The sequence below is a fragment of the Bos javanicus genome, chromosome 23, assembly GCF_032452875.1.
Source record: "Bos javanicus breed banteng chromosome 23, ARS-OSU_banteng_1.0, whole genome shotgun sequence".
NCBI lineage: Eukaryota > Metazoa > Chordata > Mammalia > Artiodactyla > Bovidae > Bos > Bos javanicus.
In genome coordinates this window covers 48,498,262-48,517,093 of record NC_083890.1, presented here as the reverse complement: position 1 = coordinate 48,517,093, position 18,832 = coordinate 48,498,262, and the positions used below count along the sequence as shown (strand labels likewise).

The following is an 18,832-nucleotide window of genomic DNA, read 5'->3' as shown; positions in this document are numbered from 1 at the left end:
TTCCAGGCAAGAATACTGGAGTGGTTGCCTTTTGCTTCGCTCGGGGATCTTCCTGACCCGGGAAGCGAACCCGTGTCTCCTGCAGTGCAGATGGATTCTTTCCCTGCTGAGCCTTCACTCAGGGATGAATTTTAAGGGACAGGCAGGTGGTAAGCTTTGGGTGCACTCTTTAGAGCAGTGACTCTCAGCTTGGTGGTTCCCCCCAACACCACCACCCCCCCGCCGCCCCCTCCCCCCACTGGCCCAGGGGGTGCCTGGCAACGTCTGGAGACTGATTGCCTTGCTGGGGGAGGGGATGCACCAGCCTTCAGTGAGTCCAGGCCAAGGATGCTGCTGTTCTTCCCACAATGCATTGGGAATCCCTGAAACAAAGGCTCATCCAGCTCCAAAAGTCAGTAGGTGGAATCCATCTGCGCTGCAGGAGACAGGGGTTCGATCCCCGAGTCAAGAAGATCCCCGAGAGAAGCAAAAGGCAACCACTCCAGTATTTTTGCCTGGAAGATCCCATAGACAGAGGAACCTGGCGGGCCACAGTCCATGGGGTCACAAAGGTCAGTAGCCCCAAAAGTCAGTAGGCCCGAGTCACGTGTGCAAGCAGCCTGGTGTTCTCGCTGTGCTGCATGTGGCATATTTGGGGATCTGGAATTTCATGGAGTGAGTAAGGTCTCCTTCCAGGACTATGAGGTGCCGTGTTGGCAAGTCCAAGATTTCACAGGAGATTGGGGGTTGGGCAGGATATTTCAGTGGCGTTCTGTATATTAAAAACCCCTTTAGTCAATAAAAGTTCCAGAACTTTTCTGCTTCTAAAACAAACCAGATTCGTGGGTGCTGGGAAGCTGCTCTGATAGGTGGAACTTCTTCGCTCATTTGGGAAACTGACTCCCGTGCTGTCATCCGCCCTTCTCCCTCGCATTCTAAGTTGTGTGGAGGGCACTACACCCCGCCCCCCCGCACCACTGCTTTTTTCCTCAGTGTTTGAACAAGCCCCTACTTGCTTGACAGTTCATGTTTTCACCCTTGTAGTCTTGCTTATTTAGGTTTTCCTAAGTTTTTGCAAAATTCTTACATAACATTCCACCCTTGTTAAAGTGCAGTGTTGGGGGGACCGGGGCTTCTGTCCATACGTCTCCCCTCGAGTGGGCACCTGGCTGACCCCAGGGAGGGCTGGGGATGGATCGAAGCAGGGAAGAGACGATAGTGAGTTTTATGTTTTGGGGGCTCCGGGGCCTCAAAGACCCCAAAAGGAGGTTGGTTTGAAGGAAGAAGAAATGTGGTATACAAACACTAAATTGTGTTTTCCCAGACCAGACACTTCCAAGGAGAGTGGCGGGAGCCATCTGTAGCCACAGGTGCCACTTACCTGACCTGTGTCCTGGTCTTCCCCACCTCTCAGCTCGGAGGCAGGGGTCAGGGGAAGCTTTGGAGCAATAAGAAGGCAGGAAGAGGGGGGGAACGATTCCTGAAAGGGCGGGGCGGCCTGTGGTGGGAAGTGACGGTTGCCCCCAAAACCATCTGGGCTGGCACTTACTTAAGAGAAGCGTTGCACATTCTGCAGGCAGCTTTCTTTACATCCTCGTCCTGCCAACAGGCTGTCAGGGTCCCTCCGTTCACGTCCCTCTGGGCCGATGGTGGCAATGACCTGCCCGGAAGCCACCTTTACCACGCGGCTCCTGGGGTGGTAAGAGCCTTGCATCTGGTGCCCCGCCGCCCCCTCCACACCCCATAAACTGGCCACTGCCCCTGCCTGTCTCCACTGACAGCTTTTGCCAGGTGGAGGGTCGTCTGCAGGTGCATCAGAGGGAACTTGTAGAGAGAAGAGTTCCTCCCCCCACTTCTGGAAGGTGAACTGAAACTCACCATCCGCCCAGCCTTCCAGGCCAGTCCCTGACTCGGGTCTCTCCCACCCCAGCCAGACCCCCCTGGACACCCCTGTGCTGTCCGACTCCAGGGTCAGCTGCCCCGCTGTCCTGACTGAGGCTCTCCTCGGGTCACAAACACCTCCCAAGTCAATTTCCTGGCACCTTTGTCCACCCTCCGTTGGTGGACACTAGCCACGCGTGGGGTTTGCCGGCCGAAAAACATCTCTTGGCTCCCTCCTGTCTGCAGGAAGAAATCCAAACTCGTCAACTTGGCACACGAGGACCTCGTTGGCGGTTCCCAGACGGTCTTCCTGGTTCCAGCCCTTCCCACTCCCGCTCCGCGAGGCAGCCACAGCAGGAGCTTCTGCTTCTCCGTGGATCACTCACTTGGTTCTGTCCCCACCCCCCCCGTCTCCTTGCAAACATTTCCTCACTCTTCTTTCAAGACCCATCTTAAATACCACCTTTTGCACGGAGAATCAGGTCCTCCATCAGAATAACCCTTACCCCATCTGGCCGGTCTGTCTGTTGTAATTTACCTGTTGGCATGTTTTCCCCATCTGGAGAATAGGCAGTGACTTCAAATCATATTTTTCCATCTTCTGTACCTGGCTCAAGGGTTGCGTTTGTTGTCGTTTAGTCACTCAGTCGTGTCCGACTCCTTTTCGACCCCGTAGACTGTAGCCCGCCAGGGCTCCTCTGTCCATGGGGTTTCCCAGGCAAGAAGACTGGAGCAGGTTGCCATTTCCTTTTCCAGGGGATCTTGCCGACCCAGGGATTGAACCCGCATCTCCTGCATTGGCAGGCAGATTCTTTACCGCTGAGCCATCTGGGAAGCCTCAAGGGTTGCGTAGTTGATGCTTATTTAGTAATTATTGTTGAATCCATTTTCAAATACAAAAAACACAGTTTTTCTGAAGAGGTGCAGGTTATTTTTGGAAAAGAGCACTATAATTTGAGAAGCTAAGTCCTAAATATTGGTACAGATTAAGAGAAGGAAACTAAAGTTTTCCAGCAAACCCGTCTCCCAGAAATTGGGTGCTAAGTGCACACTGGTGGGAAAGTGTTTTGAATTACAGAAATCTTAAAATAAAAGTTTGCTCAGCTTAATTTACTCAGAATTAAAGAGAAAGAAAACGTTGTTAATGCCTGATTGCTCTAAAAGCTGTCACACTGGGGCCCTTACTAATTATAACCACTTTTCATGGCTCTTGGTTTGAAGTTTATATTAAATAGGAGAGATGGGCACACAGATCAAAGACCAGAATCATTTCAGAGCTCCAATGTGTGGGCCCATTTTCTCTGCTTAGTTAGATTTTTGTTTCATTAGTGGTATGAGTTAATAGGAGTGTTGGTCTGTATATAATTTAACTTTTCTTTTTTGCCATTACTGCTTGGATTTAACACAAAATGCCAAACCAGCAACCTACAGGGTACAGATCTTGCTTTATTTGTGTCTGTGTGCGCACAATATACATTCATACTTACGTGATAGAAGTTGATTATAGATCATATTTACAGAAAGAATCATTTCCACTGTTCTATGGGAAATTCCTTTACAATGAGACCTTATTGTTAAAAAACACACACACACAAATACTGCAAATACACAAAATCTTTTCTTAGCTTTCTTCTAGAAGAGGTACATATGTCTTCAGAAATAGAGGAATATGGAAGACAAGGCAAAGATGGGGTGAGAGAGGCATTTTATGGATCCTTTTATACCTTTATATTTGTAACTATGTGGATAGGTTTCCTTTTCAAATAAGGAATTAAGTTTTTTTTTTTTACTATCCTTTATACAAGATAAAATCCTAGTCGATTAAAAGTACAGTATTGCTACCCTTAAGTATTCCTTAATGTCCTCACCTGATAACTAAAGTTTAGGCTCAGATCTGGCAGATACATTCAAATATATTAGCCCAACTTCATCTTATTTCTAAGGAGGCTTGTATATTTTCCTCTCATGTGAAAAAAGGTGGGTTTTTTTTGTTTGTTTGTTTGTTTTAAGCCATTTTCTCTTCGGCTTTAGGGCTTTTAATCGTTTGGAAAGGTAATTACATAAAACTGCCTAGTGAGCATCTCAAACAGGTTTTCACAACTTGGTCAGTTAAAACTACGTTGGATCAAACTGTTCCACTTAAAAATTTTGAACCAAGTATAATTTAAAGGAGGCTCAGCTCGCACACCTTAGTCTCAGTTACCCTTGTTTTTAAAATCATGAAAATAAAGTTTCTGAAAACCGTTTGTTGTTTGAGAGCTTACCTCTGTCCATGGAATTCCCCAGGCAAGAATACTGGAGTGAGTAGCCATTCCCTTCTCTAGGGGATCTTCCCAACCCAGGGTCTCCTGCATTGCTGAGTGAAAGTCACTCAGTCATGTCTGACTATTTATGACCCAATGGACTACAGAGTCCATGGAGTTCTCCAGGTCAGAATACTGGAGTGGGTAGCCTATCCCTTCTCCAGCAGATCTTCCCGTCCCAGGAATTGAACTGGGGTCAGGCAGGCAAACTCTTTCACCATTGGAGCCACCAGGGAAGCCCCTAATGAAGCTTTACTACCCTGTTTTCCTAAAATACTGCATCGAGTTGGATTTAGTATCCCATTCAGCCTCCTTTCGGAGAAGGCAATGGCACCCCACTCCAGTACTCTTGCCTGGAAAATCCCATGAACGAGGAGCCTGGAAAGCTGCAGTCCATGGGGTCGCGAAGAGCCGGACATGACTGAGCGACTTCTCTTTCACTTTTCACTTTTCATGCATTGGAGAAGGAAATGGCAACCCACTCCAGTGTTCTTGCCTGGAGAATCCCAGGGTTGGGGGAGCCTGGTGGGCTGCTGTCTTTGGGGTCGCACAGAGTCGGACACGACTGAAGTGACTTACCTTCAGCCTCCTTTTGGAAAACAGGCACTTTCCACCCCTGAATTTGCAAACCTCGTAGTGCTGCTTTTTTTTTGTTGTTTTTTAAACTCATAGATCTCTATTTATTCAACAAATTTGAACTTCAGCAATACGACAGCTGTGATAAGCACCAAGGATATTACTAGTGTGAGAAAGAGGCAGTGGCTAGCTTCGCAGACATGGAAAGACCCTGGACCACTGAGTGGTCTGCGTCCGGGCGGCGTGTTCGGTGCGGCAGGGGCGTGTGATGTGCTGGCGGAGTGGAGGATGCCGAGAGGAAAGAGCGTGCAGGGGCACAGACGGTGGGGCTGACGCCCCGAGGTTGGCGAGGAGGCCGAAGTGCGGAGAGGAGCCCACCAGGCCTGAGGACCGCGTGGTGCGGTGGGCGGGGCCGGAGCCGCGGCGCCTCCCTCGCAGGTATTTGGAGTTTTCCCTGAAGAACTCTGGGAATCCTTGCAGGGTGTTAGGCCAAGGACTGGCATGATGAGATTTGCATTTTTAAAGACCGCTCCTGGCCAGAGTGGAAGATAATCTAGAGCAGAAGGCAGCAGCTCTTCCGCCTTCTGTTTGCAAGACCGTCGAGAAGGTTAGTGGTTCGCGGCTTTGAGAAGCAGCGGCGGTGCGAACTGGCTGGAAGTGGAGGTGGGAGCCAGGCTGGCTTCGGTGGAGCTGGAGGCCAGAGGAAGGGCTGGAGGCTGGGCGACATGATTTCCAGGCCTCTGGCTTCCCTGGCGGGCGGCTGGTGCTGCCCCTCTCCGGGATTAGGTTGCGGGATAAAGCCAGGTTTATGAACCAGGTACGTTCCTTGCTCTTTAAAGAAGTGATGTGTTTGAACTTGATCACCATTTTCTCTACTTGGACTGTTTTCATGGGTTAAAACGTTAATGTACCTGGCGTGGATGACTCCTGGAAAGGACTTCTATAAAAATGAGAGACAGAAGTGAGGTTCTTCCCTATGGCTTCCTCCTCCCCTCCTCTCCCTCCTCTTCTTTCCTTTTTCTCCTTTTTAATTTCCTGAGGCCAAAAGGAAGTTGGAAGAGTTCTTGCCAGTAGCCCGAGCTTCCGAATGGTTTTCAGATGAGACATACGACTAAAGTCTTGAGCACATTTAAGTTTCTGTTTGCTTTAAAGATGCTTTATCTCTTTGACTTGAGCCTGGGGCTTGGGGGCGGAGGCTCCGGGTAAGACCAAGGCAGGACTCTCAAACTTGCCCCGGGTGTCCACTGAAGAGGGTCAGAACTCTTCTGCTGACCTGACTGTCCCAACTTTCTGCTTACTTTTTTAGTCCCCACTGATGCTCTGAGTGCCTTAGAACGACATCAGTATTTTGCTTGACCAGTGATGTGTGTGGAAACAAAGTCCCTTCAGTGAAGCAAATTTGCCGCGTGTCTCCCAAGGGTGCCCAAGGAAGAGAGTCCGTCCTTGGCCAGGGCTGGTCCCCACCAAGCCGCGGTCCAGCCTGTGTCTGACCATCTCCGGTGATGGCAGATTTGCTGTCTGCTCCGAGGCAGTCCATGGAGTTTTACTACGTTAGTTAGCTTTTTTTTTTTTTTAAGTCTTCTCAAGGCAAACAGAATCTTTCTGGAATGGAGCTAGAAAGTGGTGTGTTTTCTGCTGAGTTGGTGAAAGCTAGGAGCTGGAGGACAGGCCGCTGCCTGGTGCAATCTGACCCCCAGAGAGTCCCTGGGGACTGACTGCCACCCTCCTGACTTCCTCCTGCACTCGAATTCCTGCTTCATGGGGGGTGGGAGGGGGTCCTGCCTCACTTGGCCTGCACGGCCATCCTCTTGGGTGTGAGCTAGGACTCCTTTCTTCAAACAGCCTCCAAGAAAGCATGAACAGTGCTGCTGGATTTGAGTAAAGCTTCTCCCGAAGTCATAGAAATGACTCATCCAAACCACCCATGAGCCCCAGTCTGCTGCTCCCCGCCCCCCACCACTTCTCTTTTCTATGGGATCCATCCTGACCCAGGTCGCCCCACCGCTGGTCCCCAGAGAGCGCTGCCCCACTTGGGGAGAACAGGGTTTTTCATCTTTTGCTTAAAGAGCACGGATGTTCCCGCATCAGCAACCTCACTCTTATTTGTATGGATGGCACACTTTATCCCAGCCATACATTTGATAAGATGAGCTGATGAAGGGAAAAGCTCCACAGAGACCTTGCCCCTCCCACTCTTTCCAGCTGAAACAGCTTGGTGAGGGTGTGCTGGGAAGGGAACTTGAGAAACTGAGTTTATGGCATCTTTTGGAAAATTTAAATCTTAAGGTTCAGTTGCACGCAGCTCAACCCTTCACCTCATCATGACCCAGGCCGAAGCGTGGATTTGGAGATCGAATACATCTGTCACAAAAATAGCTTACAGGGATGGCCTTGTAACGTGTCCAGAGTTGCGGTGGGTGGTACGTCCAGTAGCCAGTTCATGGTGACAAAGGTATAAGCGCACTTGCAGATAACCCGCCCATAACTGCTGGATAATGGTGACAGTTCTTGCTCTCTGTTGGGTGGTTTCTTTCTTTACACCGCTGTGTGTTTAATCCCTGGTGTTGGTTCTTGACGGGCTTGGGGTGGTAAATTATTGCACTTAGAGATCACAACCAAAATGGCTTGGTGGGTTTTGCTGCCTTTACAGCGGATGGAATCTGGGCAGGTTCCTTTGGCTGGCTGGGAAGTCTAGTGACTGCTCCTGCTGTGTCCTGTATCTACAGACGGCAGAAGACATAGAAATCCAGCAGAAACTGACCTGGTTATTCATATTATAAACAAATCACTGAGAGTGTATTTAAATACAGTCAGCAGTCCGCCCTTGGTGAAAAGCATCAGTAGTCAAAGCCCACCTGTATTTGCTTTAAATCAGATAAACCAGATGTTGTATTTTAGGCTGTCTCCTGCCCGTGCTAGACTTAATCCATATATGACTCCAATCTTAAGTCAAAAATCTCAAGTCCCCGCACTTTTTCACCATTCTATGGTTGTTGGGTTTTTCATCTGGAAAACCACTCGCGTGGTGGGGGAAGCGGTTGCGTGAACTAAGGTTTCAGGCACACACCAGTTATGTCCCCCTGAACTCTTGACATGGGTCATCCCATTCCGCCTTCACACCCCTTCGTGGCCCCTGTGATGTAGGTAGGATCATTATCCCCTTTATTTAGAGGAGGAAGAGACCCAGTGAGACAGCCAGCTCATCGTTGTCGAACAGCCTGAGCCCAGAGCCCATGCTGGCGGCCAGTGCTCCACTTCTCCCGAGATGCCGTGACATTGTCCCCAAGTGAATATGCCCCAGAAGCCTGCTGTGTGCAGACCGTGTGGTACACGGCAAGGGGAAAGCCAGGGACATGCATGGGACAGAGCTGCTGGCTCTTGGAAATAGCAGGTTAAAACCCAACCTGTGAAAAGACTGTATGTGGTTTTTAGACAAAGTGAGTTAGGCCATCACTTCTGTGGAAGATCAAGGGGGAGGGAAGGGTTGCTAGAGAGAGAGGCCTGCAAAGGTGCTTCGTGGTTGAATTGCTAAGTCCGGCTTTTTTGGCACCCCATGGACTGTAGCCCACCTGTCTCCTCTGTCCACGGAATTCTCTAGGCAAGAACCCTGGAGTGGGTTGCCATTTCCTTCTCCAGGGGATCTTCCCAATCCAGGGATCAAACCTGGATCTTCCTGCATTGCAGTAGGTGGTTTCTTTACCACTGAGCACCAGGGCATGGGTTGCAGAGATGCTGCTGGTTGACAAATCAGCCAGTGGGAAATGGCTGTCTCAGAGCATCTGGGGCCCGGGAGAGTTGGGGAGAGGCCCTGATTATCCTGCTGGGGGCCTCACTGTCCCCAAGTTCCCATCAGATGCTCCGGGGGGTGGGGAGGGTGGGCCTGCACTCGGGGCTTCTGCTGGTCCTGTGTGAGGTGGGGAGTGGGGTACACGCCTGCCCCTCAGCTTCTTTGTTGTGGACACCCACGTTTAACCTCGCTGAAAGTGCTTGATCACCGATTCCAAGTAAGCACGGTGTGTCGGCCACTTTGGAAGGGCCGGGACACTGTCGGCTCCGTGAGTGTCTGGGGACGAGGGTTCCTGGAGAGCCTGGTTCCTCCAAACAGGTCCCTCGTTCTTTGCTGTCATAACAGGGCATTCCCATTTCATTTAATTTATAAAATCAACATTTTGCCTCAGAGTCAGCGATCTAAGGGGCCACTGGTCTGTGGATCCAGGGAGGTCGGCGCAATTGATCTGATTATTGACCTGGGGCTTCCCTGGTAGCTCAGCGGTAAAGAAGCCACCTGCAGTGCAGGAGACAAGGGCTCCATCCCTGGGTCGGGAAGATCCCCTGGAGAAGGAAATGGCAACCCACTCCAGTATTCTTGCGTGGAGAATCCCATGGACCGAGGAGCCTGACGTGCTGCAGTCCGTGGGGATGGAAAGAGCCAGACAAGACTGAGCGACTGAACAATTGCTAACCTGATGTTTGAGTTTGTCCTTATTTAAGGGAGATAGCCTCAAGGAGAGGTTTTTTTTCCCCCCTGCTTCTTAAGCAGTAGGAGCTACAGGGACTGCGGGACAGCAGTGGAGGACGCCCTGTCTCCCTTGGGATGTTACTGGGGCGGGGGGTGTCCTGCCCTTTTATGGGGGCCCACTCGAGCAAATTGTGGAACCAGCAAGTCTTAAATTGTGATGAGGGCTTCATGACCTGTTTCCTGTTTCCGGTGGGTCTGTTGGAGAAGGGTTGTTTTGAAATTTAGTAACAAAGAGAGAATTTCAGTGCCCTGTGTTACCAGCTTGACTGTAACCGATCTAGCTTCCCCTTACTACCACCATGATTCTTACCGCTGCTATTTTGCTGGTGGCAGTTTGACAGTCCCAGTGAAAGAGCAGGGCAAGAAGTCTCGGTTGAAGACCAGCATCCCATGCTGTCTCTTTCTCAGGGTTGGAATCAGCTTCCTGCATCGGAATGCTGCTCGACACCTCCCCCAGGCAGTAGGCTCCGGGGAGGCGAGGATGCCTAAGACGTGGTCCAGTCCTGAAACGCACCAGTGCGTCACAACCGGCAGAGACCGTGCGGGCCAGGCAGTGGAAGCGGTCAGGAAAAGAGGAAGTGATGGGGTCCTCAGATGTGAACAGCCGGCCACGTGGAGAAGCACGTAGGGAAGGGGAAACGAATGTCTAGGCTGAGAGGAGTGTGAGTAAAGGCCCTGGGGGACGACAGCCTGGGGCTTCCTGGGGGATGGGATGGACGGGCGGTGGGATGAGGCCAGAGAGCAGGGTCGGGGTGCTGTGTCGAGTCGGGGCGGAAGGGGTGTTGAGAGGTGTCTCTGGTCAGTTGTGGAAGCAGTCGTGCACCAGGAGTGCTTTGAAGCTGGGTTGCCACGTGAGAAGTTCTGTCCTGGAGAGAACTCAGCTAACCCTTTAGAAAAATCAGGTTGCAGAGGAGGCATGTCTGGCAGAACGAACTTGACGTTGGTGCCATACTAAACAGAATTATTTCTTCTCCTTTTTTTCAAAGAGATTTTTTTCAGTCCAGGACATGGGGGCTGCTGTCTGGGGTGATGTTAAATGATCATTCAAAGGTGGGAGCTTGATTTTCAGCAAATAGAATGCAGTTCACCAAGGTTTAAACTTCCCAGGCTGTGTTTTACTGCTTGGTGCTTAAGCTCATCAGGGAGAGCAATAGACTCATCCAGGGAATTAGACTCACTTCTGTTCCCTCGAGAATACTGAGGCTGGATCCTGGGAGTCCAGGGGAGCTACTTACTCGTTAGGATCACTGGTTTGTCAGCTGGGAGTGAAGGCGGGCTTGGAGGGCGAGCTGATGAGCCTGTGGATGAAGATTTCTGGAAGTTGCCATGGATGTAGGACCTGCTCACAAAGATGAAGCTGCCTTGAGCAGGGGTGTCTCACCTGGGTAGCCCCTGCCCTTGCCCTGTTCCCCACCCCGCTGTTCCGGGTCCTCTGCAGAGATTTCACTTCCTCCCAGTGGTGAGGTTGGCCAGGAAAGACCCACAGGGATGCAGGGCGTGAGGGCAGGTCGTGGCCCCCAGAGACGCTCGTGGTTGATTAATTACGGTGGAGGCACTTTCTGCCTCTACCCCTGGGGAGAACAGGTCCCTTTTTTAATACGCGTGACTTCATATGTTCATACGTTCAGGGCCTGAACTCAGGGACCGAGGGACCTGGCCGAGAGAGCTGTGGAAAATGTGGGGAGGCCCCTGCAGGTTGGACAGAACGCATACCTTAAGGTTAATAATTTCGTCACCTAAAACTGATTTTTATATGGTAAGGTTTTATGAACTGCTGGCAGCCTCTCTCGTTCTGTTTTGTTTCTTAACCGTGCTCTCTCGCTGGCGCTGGGATCGTGCGGGAGGAGGTGGGATGCTGTGAGCTGGGGTGGGCTTTGGGGGGCCAGGCGGGGAGCTGCAGCAGAGATGGGGGGCTCTCAGAGTGCTGAGTGGATTCCCTTGCCTGTGACCAGCCAGGGCAGATCACTAAGGAAGGAGAGCCCGCTTGGGGCCAGGACCCAGGGGTGTTTGCTGGTGTGACCCCATGGGTAGGGCAGAGCTATCATCTTCCTCTTCTTAAAGACAGGAAACTGAGGCTTAGGGGAGTTACCTTTTTCTGAGATCACACAGGCGGTGTCAGGCCGCCAGGAAGCGTTAGGCCATAGCCGCACACTGAAAGATGTTCTCCGGTCCCATGGGACTTCGGGACAGGTGGGTGCCTGGAGAGAGTTCCCAGCCCAGCAACTGCGAACCTTGATCTGGACTCTTTAATAGTTCGCTGGGATTGGAGCTCAACACATTTGAGTGCTTCTACGCGTAGAACACTGGGTTGAGGCGTGATGAAGCCCTGTGGTTCTTGCCTTGGGGGAGTCCCCATCATGAAAAGGTGCAGGGCAGGGTCACCCCTGAGCCTTGCTCCCACGGGCAGGGGCAGGCTGGGGGTCACTTGGGGTGGAGGACCACGGCCTGCAAGGTGGTGGAGTTGGAGGGTTCCTTGCGGGGTGGCGGGGTGGGGCAGAATTGGAGCTTTCCTTCTGTCCGTGGGACGCAGTCCTAAGGTTTGGGGCAGAGGAGCGACCGGCCACCTGATAAGGCTTGGGAGACATCCTCAAGGAGGGAGTGTGGCCACGGCTGTCCCCCGGGTGGCTGCTGGGGGCCCTGTCACTGCTGATTGCTGGCCCGAGGCAGAGAGCCCAGCCTGGTCAGCTGGTCCGGAACGAGCCCGGCAGCAGGCAGATCCCTGCATCGCTCCACCAGACTGACGTCCACAAACGAGGGGCTTGCTTTCTTTACAGCCGCAGACTTGTTTCAAAGCTGACTCACACACTCTGGCTTAATATTTCACTTCTTAGTTAACCAGCTCCAGAGGAGCCACCGCGAGAGGGTGAAGGACCCCAGGGCAGCAGCAGACCTGCTTCCAGTTTAGGCCCCGATGGAGACAGTTCAGGCTCAGATCTCTGCGTTCTGGCTTGCCTCTTTGCGGGGCTTGTCCGCTGAAATGCTGGATCTTGTTTATAATGTTGGCATGTTGGTGTGGAGGTTAACCCTGGTTTACTGAAACCAGGGCAGAGAGCCTTTCCTGATGGGTCCTGAGACTTCTACGAGGACCTACCCCGGCCCCAGGTGTGGGGTGGGGCCTGAGCCCCGGCTCCTGATCCTTCCCCTGCATCCAGTTTCCAAGTCTTTGGCTCAGATGGTAAAGAATCTGCCTGCAGTGCAGGAGACCCGCATTTGATCCCTAGGTCTGGAAGATTCCCCTGGAGAAGGGCATGACAACCCACTCCAGTACTCTTGCCTGGAGAATCCCATGAACAGAAGGGCCTGGTGGGCTACAGTCCATGGGGTCGCAAAGAGTCAGACACGACTGAGTGACTCACACTTCCTGTGTTATCTGTTGTTCAGTTGCTAAGTTGTGTCCTTGTGGTGCCCGGCTGCTTTCGGCCCCGTGGACTGCAGCACACCAGGCTCCTCTGTCCCCCAGTGTCTCCCGTTTGCTCAGACTCCTGTCCATTGAGTCTGTGATGTCATCCGACCATCTCGTCCTCTGTCGCCTCTTTCTCCTCTGGTATTTGCTGCTGCCCCAAAGGTGCCCTCCCCACCTGTGCTTGAAGCAGAGTGCTCTTATGAGGCTCTTAAAGCCCCTGGTGTGGTCTCCCCAGCTTTTTGTCTTGAGCTCTGGCCTGGGGTGCCATCACGGTCACCTCCCCATTCATCGGTGTCACTGGCATTTTAAAGACGCAAACGTGGACATCGCAGGCAGGCCCGTAAATGCTTTTCGTGCTTGATTTCCATACTGCTCACAACAAGCCCACCAGGCTGGTGTCGTTAGCCACGTTCTGCTGATACAGAGGCACTGAATCATGCCCTGAAGGTCCAGGGGGCACTGGACCCTCCCCCCGCCCTTTCTGTGTTTTCTCTCATTTAACCTCTGCTTCGACTTCTGAGGTCACTGTTATCTCCATCTTACAGGTGAGGAAGCTGAGGCTTAGGGAGTTTAAAGAACTTGCCTGAGGCCGCTCCAGGGTAAATGACATTGAGCCTGAGCTGGTGTACTCCTTAATCTTTGCTCTTCTGTATTTGTTTATGAAGTAAAACTTGCTAGCTTGGGGCTGGCTTAGAGCTGATGGCTTCTCTTGGATTTGTTTTCCGGGCTCTTCCCATTCCTAAAGGAGGAGGGAGGAGCTGTTTGTCAAGTGCCCACTCCCATGTGCAGTTCAGTTCAGTTCAGTCGCTCAGTCGTGTCTGACTCTTGGCGACCTTGTGGACTGCAGCACGCCAGGCCTCCCTGGCCATCACCCGCTTCCGGAGCTCACCCCACTCCGTTCTAGGCTTGGTTATCTGTTTTCCTTTTACCAGAGTGTAAGCTCCCGAGAGCTTCTTGCTGCATTTTCCCTGTTTGTTCACCCATGCCCGCAGGCACCCACCCTAGTGCCTGGCACAGCCTGGGTGCTCAGGCAGCACTGAATGAATGAATGAGCGGATCGTTTTATACCCCTGTCCGAGGTGGAGGCACTCAGAGTAGTTTGGTGCCTTGCCCACAGGCACAAATAACTCTTGCTGGTCACACCTCAGATCTCTTGTTTTCTCAGCAGACCTTTTTTACACACGTAAAATTTCGGGAGTAATCGGATCTATGTCCTGGGGTTGGAGGGCATGATATAAAACACTATGAATACTTAGCAGTGCCTGGCACCTCGCCAGCCATCGAAGAGTGGCCTTGGGAGGGTTGTCTCCACTCCCTTGTCTGTGTTTGTCTTCCTTTGGGGCAGGGTTGCCATACCGATTAGCCAGGCTCAAATGTGCTGTCCACCAAACTTCTAAAAAGTGCTTTTCATTCATCTGGGAAAGTGCATTTTATTCATCTAAGGTTGCTGTGTTGGCTGTACTATCTAGTAAGTGATGGAAGTGGTAACATTGATGGAATCCGTTTAAAGCTGCCCAGGGCCAGTGGTCACCACTGGAAAGGTGTGGATTAGTTTGATTTTCATCTTTTCTGTTTCCAGTCAGAATATTGTTCTGGGAGGGGCCTCCGGGATCCTCGTCCAGATTGTCTCCTTCCAGGCCCCCTAGTTTCCAGGTGAGGAACATCAGGCCAGGAGAGTTGCGGGGGCAGGGCTGGGGGGACCACGTAAGAGGTCTTACATGGCCCACTCTCTTCGATGGCAGCAATACCGCCAAGTCCAGATGCCTGGAGTTTTGTATTTGTGACGGGGGGTTGTCTGAACATTTCTGTGGTGGAACCACCATTATTCTCATCAGGGATGTTAGTGAGCAGATTATATCCATAACCCTAAGTATTAAGAAGGGTTTTTCCTATTAGAGTTTTATTTTTTGCACATTTAGCTATAGAAAAGTTCTAAATAAACAAAAAGAAAAATCGAGTAAAGCATGTAAGAAAGTAAAATTACTTTCATGAGTCACAAGTCTCCTTGTTGTGTATCTCCTTCCTCTTAATACATACACTTACTACAGAAATGGGATTTATTACATTTGTGAACAATAAAAAGCCCATTTTTGTATATGCCTTTAAATTATACCCTATTTATTAAAAATTTAATGTGATAAGTATTTTCTGATGTATCCAAATGTTCTTTGCCAAGAAAATCACTTTATTTTGATGTGGCATAATTTGAGGAGAGGAGAGTTGTAGGTTAATATTTTGATTATTTTGCACTCCCTGGCACTCACTGGTCCTAGGTTAGTTTTGGGGTTTTCTTTATTCGGTTGGTTTTGTTTTTGTTTTTCTTGCATTGTGTGGCATATGGGATCTTAGTTCCCTGGACAGGGATTGAATTTGTGTCCCCTGCAGTGGAAGTGCAGAGTCTTAACCACTGGTCCTAGGTTAAATAAAGCCAATTTAGCGTTAAAATTTTTACGTAAATTATGAATAGGTAAGCGGAAATTGATTTATTCTAAAGAGGAAAATGCTGAACTGACACAATGCATTTATTTATTTTTTGATTAGCCTGTGATGTGTCATCCTATTGCTCCAAACAAACACCGGTGAAAAGCAGATCGAGCAGTTCAAAAAGTCCCTCCAAAGGGTCCAGTTCTCTTGATAAGGAGGTGTTTTCCATCTTCTTAGGTCACAGGGGTGAGAGGGCTGATGGTAGGTTAGGTTCCTTTGGTTGTGGTTTTAATCGGATGTTTTGCTTTAATCGACGTCATCTGACACTTTAGTGCAGCTATCCCCATGGGGTCTTTTCTAATATAAGGACCTCTCTTAATGTATTAATAAAAAATGTTTCCGGGGTAAGCATAATTTTAGTTGTATTTTTAGACTCTGTTGAGAACCTCTGATAAAATGTTTTTGAAAAATAATACTTTTAGTGGAACTTCTCTTTATTAAATTACAACAACATCTTCATACATACATCTTCATACATCTTGCCCAATGATAGCACATACCTGTGTACAGTTTCCGAGGTTTGTAGATGCTTGATGGGCCTATGAGGACGTTTACCCTCCAAAATAGCTCCTAGGACGCCCTTGCCCTCGAGGAAGATAGAGCCTGAATGTGAATCACTCTGAGGCCTAATGTTGGGTAGATAATAATCAGATCCATTCTGAAGGGCAAGTGGAATTCTCTAACTCCAAGAATGACCTGGGGGCCATTAAATGACAAGTCAGGAAGATGCATTTTGTTCCCACCTGCTCACTGCTGAAGTTTCCAGAGGGTCCCACCCCACCTTGCTCTCCTCATCATTTCAGAGGAAGGAATTGAATCAGGAACACTTGAACAAACCTGATGAACTATCTCCTTTGGCCCTTTTCACGCACTCTGCATGATCTAGAGAGAGGACTGGATTTGTCAGCTCAGGTCCTAAACCCAAGCCCAACCCTAATTACAGTTAATGGAAAGATGTTACACCTTCAGTTCAGTTGCTGAGTCGTGTCCGACTCTTTGCGACCCCATGGACTGCAGCACGCCAGGCCTCCCTGTCCATCACCAACTCCCAGAGTTTTCTCAAACTCATGTCCATTGAGTCAATGATGCCATCCAGCCATCTCATCCTCTGTCCCCTTCTCCTCCTGCCGTCAATCTTTCCCAGCATCAGGGTCTTTTCCAATGAGTCAGTTTAGACCTTGGGCCTCAGTTTTTCCATCTGTAAAATGCGAAGAATCTTTCTTTTGTTCTTAGGAGGTGACACACTGATGCCCCCAAGCAGCATTTTTGTCTCTTTTTAATCAGTGAAAACAAATAAGAAAAACCTTTGTGAGGCTAGATGTGATTGTCCCAGGAAAAGTACCATAACATTAGAGAAATTCTAAGCATCTCAAAAGCTTATTTAGGGCAGGGCAACAGAGCAAGGCCTGCCAGCAGAGTGAGACCCTCCTCAAAAATCTTGTCTCCATTCTCCTAGAGTTGTTTTTCTCTTAGTGATTGTTACAGTGATGCCTCGTATAGCACTAGTCTTGAGCTCTGAGAACAAAGTTCTTGCACTGTTTAGCCCCAACAGGATTCGGGTGGAAGTTCAGTTCAGTCGCTCAGTCATGTCTGAGTCTTTGCGACCCCATGAATCCCAGGACGCCAGGCCTCCCTGTCCATCACCAACTCCCGGAGTTCACCCAAACTCATATCCATCGAGTTGGTGATGCCATCCAGCCATCTCATCCTCTGTTGTCCCCTTCTCCTGCCCCCAATCCCTCCCAGCATCAGAGTCTTTTCCAATGAGTCAACTTTTCACATGAGGTGGCCAAAGTACTGGAGTTTCAGCTTCAGCATCAGTCCTTCCAGTGAACACCCAGGACTGATCTCCTTTAGGATGGACTGGTTGGATCTCCTTGCTGTCCAAGGGACTCTCAAGAGTTTTCCCCAACACCACAGTTCAAAAGCATCAATTCTTCGGCGCTCAGCTTTCTTCACAGTCCAACTCTCACATCCATACATGACCACAGGAAAAACCATAGCCTTGACTAGACGGACCTTTGTTGACAAAGTAATGTCTCTGCTTTTTAATATGCTGTCTAGGTTGGTATAACTTTCCTTCCAAGGAGTAAACGTCTTTTAACTTCATGGCTGCAGTCACCATCTGCAGTGATTTTGGAGCCCCCAAAAATAAAAGTTAGCCACTGTTTCCCCATCTATTTCCCATGAAGTGCTGGGACCAGATGCCATGAAGCTGCCTCATTTGTGGTGTCTCTGTATCATCAGATGAAGGAGAATCATCCCAGCATTCCCTTTTTCTAGGAGTCAGAGCTGAGGGCATGTATTATGCTTAAGTTTTATGTGATGTCTGTATTTTCAAAAAATGTTGACCATCATCTTTGTTTGAAGCTTCTGTAGCCTTTCCAAGTTGCTCTGGAAAATCTTCAAGAGTTTCTTAGCAAAACAAGGTACACAGTAAGCCCATATCAGCTAGGCCCAATGTAGAAGAATTACTTTCATGAAGTGGGCCTGGGGCGCTGACCCCAGCTACAGAGCTATGACCATCTGTACAATGGGATCACAATTCAAGTCAGCTGACCTCAGTTACAGAACTGTGGCCATCTGTACAGTGGGACCAGCACTCACCATGATGGGGCAGTGGTCATTTTTGGATGGATGATGACCTCAAAGGTGTTTCCAAGGGCAAAACCCCCTCCAGACATAATCTCCAGAATTCCAAAGCAGTTTCATAATTCTGATTCTAAGAAAGGTTTGATTTCTGACAGGGAACTCCATCAGTGCCCTCTCATGCCTTTGTGTTATAGATGTTAGTAATTGTCTTTTTGAAAAAAACAGAAGTAAGCTATAAATTCTCTCTGAAGAATTTGTTGTTTAGTTGTTCAGCCGCGTCTGACTCTTTGCGACCCCACGGACTGTAGCCCGCCAGACTCCTCTGTCCACGGGATTCTCCAGGCAGGAATACTGGAGTGGGTTGCCATTTCCTTCTCCAATCTGAAGAATTTAGCCGAGTTTATTTTGAAGAATTTTTTTTTAATCAGCTGGAGTTTTTCCCCCACTTCAGTAGCTGGTTTCGGGTCCCAATGCCTAAGCAGTATGGAGTGATAGTAAATAACCAAGCTTTTTGTAAGTGATGTTATTTGAAGAGGGGAGGTTAAAATATAATAAGCTTAGGGATATATAAGTAAGGTTTTCTGTGAACCTACCTTCCTTTCTGAACAGGAGAAAACATGAACTTTAGGTATAAGGGTGCACGAAGTAATGGGTAGCACTCTCTAAAGACATTTAAATCTGGTAAAGCATATATATCTTTATTCAGAAATAGATTGAGCTCTGAATGCTGATGCTTTCAAGACTGCTTTATGATCGGGTGGCTTGTAAGAGCACGTTGTTAATCAGACCTGTTGTGTTTCCCACAGAATTTCACTAAAAGGCACGCATCACTTTACATAGTCCTTAGGAGAGGGGACAGTGACACAGAAACTTAAACTTACTATTACAGAAATACTGAGGGGACAGGAGAGGATAAAGCTGCCCTGGTACCTAGGCCTCCTCCTTTTTCTTTCTTTCCCAGCTCTGCCTCTTTGAGATATTCTTTGAGAAGATGAGCAAGCTGGGGTCATGACCCTGGGTGTCCCTGTGTCTCTGACTGGGCACTGGGAGTCCTTCCCCAAAGCCTAGCGTTGGTTCTTCCTATCCCCAGCTTTC

General features: G+C 49.6%; 1 protein-coding gene across 7 annotated transcripts in view; it reads left to right on the top strand.

Annotated features, from left to right (window-relative positions):
- The window catches only part of RREB1 (ras responsive element binding protein 1), a 166,797-nt gene that overhangs the window by 50,908 nt on the left and 97,057 nt on the right, over positions 1–18,832 (top strand). The window contains exon 1 of one of the 7 annotated variants that reach the window (XM_061398928.1): positions 8,608–9,920. The exons of the other annotated variants lie outside the window; for them this stretch is intronic. The gene's annotated coding sequence lies outside the window, so the exon portion shown is untranslated. Of the gene's footprint in view, positions 1–8,607; positions 9,921–18,832 lie in introns of those variants that run through there. 7 annotated transcript variants of the gene reach the window in all.